Here is a 12,484-nt window from a genome sequence, read left to right on the forward strand (position 1 = left end):
AAATAGTGTTCATCATAAATTTTATTATAGGGGCATTTTGGTAATTTCTTACATTTTACATAGCTTATTCATCTATATTGTCCAACTAGTATTATATACACGCACATTCTCTTTCTAGTTTTGCGAAGTATATATATATATAAAAACGTATATCTCGAAATCTTAACCTAGGGGTATAATGGTAATTTTCATTTTATACATACATTGCATTCTTCATTGAAATTGTCGTTTTGTAATTGTAGTCATAAAGATGCACAGTGTAACCACCTAAGGTAAGGAATGCTTGCATGCTAACACGTCCTAATAATCCATACAAGTGTTTCTAAAGTCTGTGTGACTACAGAATGACACGTGCCTTCCTAAACTAGTTTTTTAGTATGTTAAGAGATCCAAATTTTTTGAAATTTCTCTGATTGGTCAGAATTGAAAGAAAATTAGGGTTAGTATTGAAATCAAAGTAAAAATTAGTCGAGTGAAGGTTGAATGGGGTGAAACCCACCCTGCACGCTCCCCTATACATGAGAAGAGCCTTTCACATGTGAGTACTATATGCCTAGCAAGAGGAGAGTTGCGCCGGGTGGGCAATATGTGGTGCTGGTTCGACGATCCAACTCTTGTGGCGCATGTTTGATTGTGATTTACAATGTCGTGACACGTGGTGTATGCAGACTAGCATGTTGTTAGTTGGGTCGAGTCAGGCAAGTGGATTGGGTCGTGCTGTTGAACTAGATCGTGTCTTGGTTCATTGGTCAGATTGCGAGTCAATTCACAGGTGCAGGTTGAATCCAAGTGTTGCGTCACCACTAGATGTTGACGGGTTATACCATGCACAACACAGAATGTGTTATGTTCTAGGCCAGCTTAGAGACATGATAGACTCCTCCTAGTAAGATAAACCCTCTCAAAGATGAAGTGCCGCATGTTCTATGACGTGTAGGTCCAAAGTGTATTTCCATAGCATAGAGACATGAAACACATTATGTACTACGGTAAAGTTTGGTGAAACAAACCCTATCCTCTCTAAGACCTCGAAAGGAACTATGAGCCTCAAATTCAACTTACTTACCATACGGGATGTGTTATAAGTTTTCATACCTATAAAGTTATATTTTTGAAATGAAATCAGATGAAATATTGATAGAGATTTATTTATTTATTTATTTTTTATTATTTTTTTGTTGTTGTTAATACGACCTCCAGAAGGATTTTCACCATAAACTTATATAGTCTTTAGAATCAGAATATGAAAAATCGAGCTCTTTATTGAATGACCTCGATTTAACCAAATTATATATATCATTCCAGAATTGTGTACTTCATATAATTGGATTCTTATGGATCTTAAATCATTTTTTCATGATGTATTAAAAAATAAAATAATTTAAAATATTGGTTGACATCATTCTCCTCCACAACCATGGATAGCAGAGTATCGTCGAGTATAGGGATTAGCAAGAACATGTGTATCAACCTTGTTGACCGATGAAGAACAACTTGGAGTTGAGTTAGGCTGATTGCATTGGAAGAAAATCGGAGTCATTGTCTAACAACTCTTGAAGCTGCGATTTTTGTATGAAAACTTGTAAATAGGAGTCATTCCTTGTTTGAACTATATTTGACTCCGCCTCTTTTCCCTTCTCAAGGTCGGCTTATTCTTATGTAATACCTTGTCCTCTCTCAAGGTGGGTTTTATTTTTCTCACACCACTGGTTCCTCATGTTATCTACTTTTATAGTGTAACGCCGTGTTAGGTTATAATAATAATAAAATAAAATAAAATAAAAACTGACCACCTCTCATCTCTGCACCCCTTCCTAAAATACCTCTCTCATCTGTATCAATAATTCTATAAACAAAACAGAAAAAAAAAAAAAAAAAAGATTTTGTTGGGAGAAGAAAGGCAGATAAATGGAGAGATGGTTAGACAAATAATGGAAGAGAGATGTAATTTGAGAAGGCTAGTAGTATGATTTAACTTTTCCTTTTGAATTATAAATTATGATATCGTGCCAAAAGAGTCCATTAAAATTTGGTAGGAGAAAGAGAGGACGATGGTAAAAGAAAATTAGAATCGATTGAACATGATTTCTGGATTCATGATATTTTTACGGAAGAAAATAATCAAAATATAACTGAATAGATAAATAGAGTAAGAGAAGGAAAATGAAAAATATGAGAAATTATTATAATTTGTATCTATTAAATATATCCAAGCAACATGAAGTTTATTACCCAATACAATTTAGAAACAATAAAAAACATGGAATTCGATTTTTAGTGAGGTTGTTTTAGAGTCGTATTTCATATTGTTAGTTAAAATGTGAAATACTAACAAAAGATGACGAACGGTGTGATAGAAAGCGAACCCTAGCAACATTTGGAGTAGCTCTCGAGGAACGAGTGCTTACGTTAATTAAATTAGGGAGTACTCCGGCTAATGACAACCAAGTAAGTGACCTTACTATCAGCTCGGTCGAACGACTTGTCTTATGTATGACGACACATGCCAGTGGACCTTGCACGTGTCATTTATGCTTTATGTTATGTGATAATGTTATGTGATGACGTTAGATGATGATGTCATGATGTTATATGTTGATGTGATAATGTTATGTGATGACGTGATGACTTAGATGATGATATGATGATATTATATGATGATGTTATATGATGATGTGATAATGTTATGTGATGACGTGATGACGTTAGATGATGATGTGATTATGTTATATGATGACTTGATGACGTTAGATAATGATGTGATAATGTTATATGAATGACATACTTGGTATGGTTGATGCACTTTATGGCAATATAATTAGTATGATGATTGGGTGAAGTTTACCTTAATATGATGATGTTTTCAATATTGAGCATGCTATATGATGATGAGTGTTGCATCATGTCATTAGATCGACATAGGACACAACCCTAAGAGCATGATAATGATATTAATATAAATATCCACGAGTATGTGTTACCTAGAGTAACAAAGAGATGAGACTAGAGGGTTGTGTTAGAAGAGACGTTATGATAGTTAGAGAGACCTCATGCATATTGTATGTTCATAAGCATAGGGCTACTTCCCCTCGAGATGATGAGTGTGGACGTGCACAATACGATGATGAGTGCGAATGTGCACAGATGAGGGTGTTCATGAGGGCATGACACTATGGGGTGCTGACCTCCGGACGTCGCTACAGATTAGCTTGACCAGAGGGTCCAGGGGGTGTGCAAGCATCCTGGAGATTCACACTCGCACGTGTGAGTCGTGTGTAAGGAAGTACTACACATCCAATTTGTCCGAGAATGGAGGCCACCCTTATGATGATTAGAGATAGGTCCCTAGATCATGACGATATGTGTTTGCATTTGCATGGCCTCTATAGTGGGGCCACTTATTGAGTATTCTTTGAAATACTCAGGCCGTGCGCCACATCATTTTTCAGGTAAAGGCAAGGAGCACTTGTACGGAGGACGGCGACGCAGAGACTGTGGCACGTGCATAGGGTAGACTTATATTTAAATACCTAGTCTTAAGTTAGAATAGGTTGTTTTGCATTTAATTTATTTTAAATTATTTTGTATTTATTTTTATTTTTTCTAAATTTTAGTATTACCTAATTAAACACCCAAGACCATGACTATGTTCTCCAAGGAAGAAGTTATTTTAAACGTTTTTCGAAGTTTACGTTATAAATAATGTTCATGTAAGAGTTATATTTTCGCATTATAGATGAGCATGAGACGTTAGTAGCGACTCGAGTAGTGGAAATTTAGGGAAGTTACATATAGTCTCTCGTTCCTTCTCAATATGGGTTTATTCTACACATAGTAATGACTCCTTAATTTGATCCCGATCATGTTGTTAGCAGTCTCGTAATATCTCCAAAACTCCTTGGGCGTGTTTATTCAACTTCGTCTTATAATTCGATTTCATTTTGTATTTAATTTTGATCTTGTGGCCTTTTTTTTTTTCTTCTAATTTAAAGTTTATCAAATTTTATCTTTATTATTATTTTTTTTTAACTTTATCGGATTTTATCTTTTATTTTATTTTACTTTTATTTTATTTGTTTTCATTTTTTTCGTATTGAGTCTCTCCCATCTCAAAATTGGATCATGACATAACCTAATTCCCAAGAAATCATATAGATCTAAGAAATCATATAAACTAAAAATTAATAAATCTTACATAAATGAATAAATCAAATGAAAACTATTCTCTTCAATCATGGTTCAGCTCAGATGTCAAAATGATGCATTTTGTGTTAGGATCGATACCCGTTGTTAGTTTAGATATCAATTGTTAGGATCACTCAACAATTAATATCAATTGTTAGGATCACTCAACATTACTCAACAACTGATACCAATTGTTAGGATCAACAACTGATATCACTCAACAACAAGACGATCAAGCTCAACAACTGATACCAATTGATATCACTCAACAACAAGACGATCAAGCTCAACAACTGATACCAATTGTTAGGATCAACAACTGATATCACTCAACAACAAGACGATCAAGATGAACACAAAAGAGAGAAAATACAAGATATAATCTCTTCCAAAGTACATTGTGTGGTTTCAATTTATATATACGGTTTCAATTTACTAAATATAGCTTCCAAAGATTTAAAATATATAAATATATCTCTATCATATATATTTCTTACTTTTCACTAATTTTCTTTTATATTTTTCATAGGTTCTTGAGATTTTAATTCTAAACTTCAAACAAAAAATGGAGAAATTAACTCTCATGGTGTTACAAACTAACCATTCTCAATATTATCAATCTACTAGACTGTTTGAGTCAGATTTCACACTAACATTTAACAAAATTTTATCCCTTTATTAACAATCACCCTACAATTCAAAGGCTATAGCTCTATCATAGTTTGAACATGTGCATGAACCCATAATGACACTCAATCAATTTAAGAACAAAAAAAAAAAAAAAAAAAAATGCCCAATACTTAACATAATTCACCAAACCAAGACTTAAATTTGAGAATTATTGATGAACCAGAGTTCAATTACACGTGAATTTGCTGTGACGTTGAAGTGGAACAAATTGTAGTAAAAACAATGCTCGATTCTAGGCTAGAACTCCACTAAAGATTGATTTTGAAAATTTCTTCAAAAAATTTCGACTACGTTACACCCGAAGATGATCCTTCTTACGGATCCTTAACTCCATTTTAAAATAAGCCATTATTTGAAACAAAAGACCTAAATTGCTTTCCATATAAACTATGAGTTTGCATACATGTAAACTAATGTTTTTCAAACATTTGCTGTGATTTATTTTTACCCACGACAATATGAAAAGTCAAACTCTTTATTGAATGACCTCATTTGAACCCGACATTACATATATGATTCATGAAATGTAAGGAGAAACACTCTTTATTCATTTTTCCTTCATATATTAAAGAAGAAAATAATTTTAAGTATCGATTAAAATCATCCTCCTCCTCGACAACGACTGGCAGCAGAGCATCCTCGATCATAGGGATTAGCAGGAACAGGTATAAAGCCCCTATTTCTGGCTAAACAATGTGGAGGTGGGATAGGGTGTTGACATTCTGAAAGTTTAAGAAAGTCGGCTGATACTACTTCTGGGCTCGTCATCACCATGCTAATTAAAGCTAAACATATTAGCAGCAAGGACTTCATACCTTGCTATCTCGACTTTTCCCCCCTCCTTTTGTCCCTTTTTATTTGTGACTTACTCTTTGTTTCAAAAAATGGAACAATCCGAGGGTAAGATGGCCTATAATTGGTTAGTTGACCGCTAAAATAAATTAGTTGTCATTTGTTTGGTAGGTCCTAATTCAAACAAAATCAGGGTTAGTATCGAGATTGGAGTGAAAAATAGTCAGAGTGAAGGTTGAATGGAACCAAAACCCACCATACACATGCCCCCAGGCATGAGAAGAGCCTTCCATGCGCGAGTACCATACACCTAGGTGAGGAGATTCGTCGTGCTTGTTGGGCGATATATGGTGGCGCTCATTTGGCGATTCGACTCTTGTGGTGCATGTTTGATCATTTGGCGATATATGTGGCGTACGTGGACTGAGTTGGGTTGAGTCAAGTGGATGGATTGGGTTGTGCTGTTGAATCAGGTCGTGGCTTGATTCATCAATTCACAGATGTGGGTTGGATCCAAGCTCACCACTAGACGTTGAAGTGTTGTTCCATCCACAACACAATCGCGCTTTTCACGTTTTTCTTACCACTATCAATTCGATTCAACTCCGAATTCTTTCTAGAAGCTCATGCAAATTTCTCCAAGAATAACATATAAAAAAAATAAGAACCTAATTCCAAGAATATGTCAGACCATGAGTTAGTTCATAAGCGTGGATTGGATTCAAGTGACCAAACATTGACGTGTTGTACCATCCACAACACGAAATGTGTACCACAACACGAAATGTGTATCACCACTCCACCTCTCGCTACCTAACACATGTCCCTTCCTTGTTCGTCTCGTCTCTTTTGTCATTCTTGACATACGTCTCATCACCACTTTTAATTCAATTCAACTTTTGTTTCTTATATTTTTTTTTTTGGTTTAAATTTCTAAAATTTTTCCAAGATTTTTTCTCTTCTATCTTGACATTTGGTACTCAAATAAGTAATCCTCCCGTAGAAATATTATTGAGAGATCATCGAAGAACACATCGATATTGAGTATATATTAATCTCTACACATCGAAGAACACATCTATACACACCATGCTCCATACAAGATCACAAAAAATTAACTCTACTTAAACTAGATTGGGACGATAGTCACAAAAATTATGAGTTGAATTAATAGAAAAAAAAAAAAGGCGAAAAATCTAACCAATTATTTGAAACAAATTTAAAGCATTAATTAATATAAGTTTGTGTAAAATAATGTTATGTTAGTTCGAAGTTTATATTAGTTTAAATTGATATAATTATTTATTTTATTGTTTATTTACGTTCAAATTCGAAAAACTAATATAAAAATCAAACTCTTTATTGGATGACCTTATTTGAATTAGATATCTATATTCATTTGAACCAAATACCGATTAAAATCATCCCCCTCCTCGACAACGACTGATAGCAGAGCATCCTCGACGATAAGGATTAGCAGGGACAGGTACATAGCCCCTATTTCCGATTGAACAATGTGGAGGCGGATTAGGGTGATGACAGTCTAAAAATTTAAGATATTTCTTCTCTGCTGTTACTTCTTGGCTCGTCATCACCATGCTAATTAAAGCTAAACATATAAGCAAGGACTTCATCGTGTTTCCTTGCTATCTCGACTTTTCCCCCTCCTTTTGTCCCTTTTTATTTGTTACGTCTATTTTCCTTCCCTCTGTATTTATAGGTTTCAAAAAAGGGAACCATCCTTAAAAAAGAGGGTAAGATGGCCTATAATTGGTAGGGCCTAAAATTAGATGATCGTTAAAATCGGTAGAAACAACAAATTCCTACTAAAAAACGAAGAAATCAAACTCCTCGTGTTCCTTCCATACACTCTGTGTGGGGACAACATGGTGAGTGCTAGGCTGCTCGTCATCCATGAGAGGTTAGCTGGCAAACTCCCAACAGGCCATGAGGTCATCAAGGTTGGGGATGGGCGCTATACCCCGGTGCGTGATAGCTCCACTGGTTACCCGCATGATCAACGACCTCCCATCGGAAGGATTAACCGTCTAGGGTAACTATTGACTACTTGCATGATCAACGCCCTACCACAAGATGAATCCACCATACATGATAATCTACTGACTACAAGTATGGTCAACGCCCTACCATAGGACGACTCTATCGTGTAGGGTAATCCATCAAACCACCGAGTTACACATTCTTAACCAGCCTCAAGCTTAGCTCAATGGTACTGTACCGAAGTGGAAAGGGAAGTGGAGGTCCTCAGACACTATACTGGCTGCTATCGGTCTAGAAGACTACCTTTGTCATTTCTGGATGTCGTAGAGGTTTGCTAGGTTCTTAGGGGCGTCTAGGCGGTTTAAATCTCATCTCTCATTTCTATGACATTCAGGGTTTGCTCCTCGAGCTAAACCAAACTCTAGTTGCACACAGATCTAAACCTCTGATCGCTCACAATCCTGGGGTGAAAGGTCTACGGGAAATGTACTGACTTGGACCAACCTGTGAACTGCACTAGTTATAGCATCTTCATTCTAACTAAGCTCTTTCATGCATACTTTATTATGAAGATATTTCCATCGATCACCTAAGCATGTAATCCATACTTCAAACTTCACCTTAGTTATATCCAAGAACCAAGGAGGTCTATTGGATTTTTGGGGCGGCGAGGTGGTTTAATGCAAACTTTTTACTCCATGTTGCTCTGTTCTGACTCATCGAGTGTTTGTTAGTCTAGGAGCACTAGGGTCTAGACCCTCTAACCGCCGCTCATGATCCTTAGGTTCACAGTCTACTGGAGGCATCCTGTTATAGGTCATCCTCTAGCTAGCCTAACTCTAACGCCCTAGCTTTGTGCTGATAAACACGCTCTACAGGGAGAACACAAGTCAAATACCTAGAGCTAACACATGTCATATCATACACACATATAAGCAAACAAGCTCGATTGGGAGATAACATCCATCAATCACTCGGAGCACACACCACAATAGCTCCATCCTCCTTTCTAATAGTAGAAAACATATAAAACGACATTAATTACAAATTCCATCATATGGGCATTTTGGTAATTTCTGTTATGAATCCATATTACCCAACTCGTATTTTTCTTCTTCCTCGGTAAAACTTACCAGCGCACTAGCATACTCCTAATTAGGAAAAGAGGGTAAGATTACCATTTTGCCCCTTATATCTCGAAAAATCTAAACCCTCCGTTTCCAAATAAGCAATTATTAATTGATACAATCATTAGTAATTTTTTATTTACATAACCCTGAAATTTTAGTGATATAGATTGATATTTGTTCGGAAATTAAATTGACTTTGAATTACCATATGAAATATCAAACTCTTTATTGAATAGCCTCATTTTAACCAAATTCATATATCATTCATGAAATGTAAACATAATATGATAGAATTTTCTCATATGATCTTACTCATTTTTCCTTCCTATATTGAAGAAAAAAATAATTTCAAATATTGATTAACTTTCTCCTCCTCGACAACGATGGATAGCAGAGCATCCTCGATCATAGGAATTAGCAGGAACATGTTTATAGCCCCCAACTCGAGATAAAGAACAATGTGCAGGTGGGTTAGGATGATGACATTCTGAAATTTTAAGATATTTTATCTTTGATGTTACTTCTTGGTTCGTCATCACTTGTCGGCTTATCATCAGCATCGTAATTAAAGCTAAACATATTGGTATCGACTTCATTTTCTTTCCTTGCAATCTCAACTTTTGCCCCTCCTTACTTCCCTTTTTCTTTTCCCCCATATTTATAGGTTTCAAAAAAAATGGAACAATCCTAAAAAAAGAGGGTAAGATGTCCTAAAATTGGTCGGGCCTAAAAGTAGTTGACCGTTAAAACCGGTAGAAAGAAGTTTGGGAGACATGAGTTGTAGAGGACATTAGAGAACACACCCACAAACTTCTTGCCTATTGATATTGAGTTTATATTAATCTCTATATCTCTCATGTCCACGATATCGACACACTCCCATGCTCCGTAGAACATCATCTTCTTCGTCTTTAATGTCGATATCGTTTTGGAGGCTACATTAACCCTTATACCCTTAAATTTGAATCTAGATTGGACGGTGGTTGACACACAACTTATTTGTAATGATGGTCTAATAATGCATGGTTTTAGCTTACCAATCCATTTATTACAAGATTATCGAAGTCTACTATGTCTAGAACAATTAGTGTCACGTTCCTCATTCGATCTGACACTAACCCTGGTGAGATTTTACCTAGTCATTAGTAATTATGCTTATCCTCGCTTAGTGTACCACCTGAGCCCCATCGAGAAATTAAATGTCTTATTTTTTCATTTTAAACTCAAAATTTTTAAATTTTGTTAACCACCTTAGAGGTAGAATTTTAAGATGTGAGATCTCACAATCAATGTTTCCACATCCTTATAAGAAATGTTTCGTTCTACTCTTCAATCAATGTGAGATCTCACAATCTCGTCCTCTTTGATCCAACAGTGCTTCTTGTGAAGAACTCTTGACCAATCTCGAACTCCAATTGCTAACATTCCTCATAGTATGGTTCGAGTTTCAGGTCGGATTTTATCTTAATTGGCTTAGCGGGTTTTATCTAATTTTTCTATTACCTTCTGACTTTGCACTTTTAGCTCGAGAACATTTGGCAGAGAAGAATTTTAAATATCTAATCTTTTGGTCGAGATGATAATGTATATTTAGGTTATCAAAACTCGAGAGAGCGGGAAAAAGGTGAGAAAAGATTTGGTGAATTTTGTTTCGTTAGCCATCAATGTACACAAAAACCAATACACCAAACCAATTGTATTTGTTAGGTGAAACAATAATGAAAAATTAAAACCTTTAGTTTGCTTTAAAGCCAATCACCCTTTGAATTAAATGACTTTGAAGAAATATGTATAGCCTCAAAAAGGAACCAAAAATCCCACCTTTTTCTATCTCATTATTACTATATATATATATATATACATAAATTCAAACATAATTATTTATTTATGATATATATGTTTTAATCCGTTCAGATCAGGTTTAGGGTTAGGATCAAAATTAGAGTGCAAAATAGTCGAGCCAAGGTTGAACGGGACAAAAACCCGCCTTACGTGCATCTCCACGCATGAGAAGATCCTTCCACGCGCGAGTACCATGCGCCTAAGGGAGGAGAGTCCTGCTAGCTAGGTAATATGTGGCGTGCGATGATTCGACGATTAGACCCTTGGCTACATAAGAATTCTTGTAATTTTACAATGTCGCAACACGTGGCGCATACAGACTAGCACATTATGGTTGGGGTCGGGTCATGTGGGTCGGGTCGAGCTCGATTTCTTTGCTAAGAAACAATGACTAAAATAAATATCTAAGTTAAAGCTATGGGTTTTATTCTTGAAATGAAAATTAATTTTGGTTGGTTAGAATTGAAGATATAATAAGACATAAAAGAAGGCTATGATAGCAATAAATTAAGGATGTTGAGCCAACCCATGAGTGGTTTGCATTAATGGCTCCATTTTAATCATATTCTTATTAGAATATTTTTCGATACGATCTTTGGAAGGTTCGATGGTAATATTAATGATTATTGATATCGTAAATAATCATAGAACAAAAGACGCGTCGAGAAATTGACAAGAATTTGTGGTTTGGGGTTTTCTTCAACTATTCAACCTCGACCAATGATATCGAAAATCTTCATTGTCTCTAACGGCTCAAGCCCACCGCAGGCAGATATTGTTCTCTTTGGACTTTCCCTCTCGGGCTTCCCCTAAAAAAATTTAAAATGCGTCTAGTACTAGTGAGAGGTTTTCACACCCTTATGAAGGATGTTTCGTTCTCCTCCCCAATCAATGTGGGATCTCACAATCCAGCCCCTTCGAAATCCAGCCTCGCTGGCACTCGTTCCTTTCTCCTATCGATGTGGGACTCCCACCAAATCCATCCTCTTTTGGGGCTCAACGTCCTTGCTGACACATCGCCTCATGTTCACCCCCTTTCGGGGCTCAACCTCCTACTGGCACATCGCCTAGTGTTTGACTTTAAGGAATAGGAGGCTCGAGCATTGTGTATTGGAGACTACAGTTCTGTTATTTATAAAGTTGCTCTTCTAGGATCAACTGTAACGACCCAGGCCCACCGCTAGTAGATATTGTCCTCTTTGGGCTTTCCCTTTCGGGCTTCCCCTCAAGGCTTTAAAACGCGTCTGCTAGGGGAAGGTTTCCACACCCTTGGTGATTTGTTCTCCTCCCCAACCAATGTGGGACATCATAATCCACCCCCCCCCCCCTTCGGGGCCCAGCGTCCTCGTTGGCGCTCTTTCCTTCCTCTAATCGATGTGGGCCCACCCCCAAATTCATCGGGTTGTTCCTAGGTGAATATTGTGATGTCCCACATTGGTTGGGGAGGAGAACAAACCACCATTTATAAGGGTGTGGAAACCTTCCCCTAGCAGACGCGTTTTAAAGCTTTGAGGGAAAACCCGAAAGGGAAAGCCCAAAGAGGACAATATCTACTAGCGGTGGATCTGGGTCGTTACAAATAGTATCAGAGCCAGACACCGAACGATGTGCCAGTCTTCTCGCTCTTCCTTGAAGGGGGGTAGACACGAGGCGGTGTGCCAGTAAGAACATTGGGCTTCTTGTCCCCTCCTTTCTCATGGACATCTCTATTAACCACTAGATCAAAACTTCGAACAAGTCCAAAAATCTGTTCTATTATAAAAACGTTTGATAACTAAGACTATAGCTACTCGAGATAGTCTTATCGTTGAAGAACGTATACCAATTGACCAATATCAACGACT

This window comes from Cucurbita pepo, chromosome 4, assembly GCF_057944985.1.
Source record: "Cucurbita pepo subsp. pepo isolate OVF chromosome 4, ASM5794498v1, whole genome shotgun sequence".
In the NCBI taxonomy this organism is placed as follows: domain Eukaryota; kingdom Viridiplantae; phylum Streptophyta; class Magnoliopsida; order Cucurbitales; family Cucurbitaceae; genus Cucurbita; species Cucurbita pepo.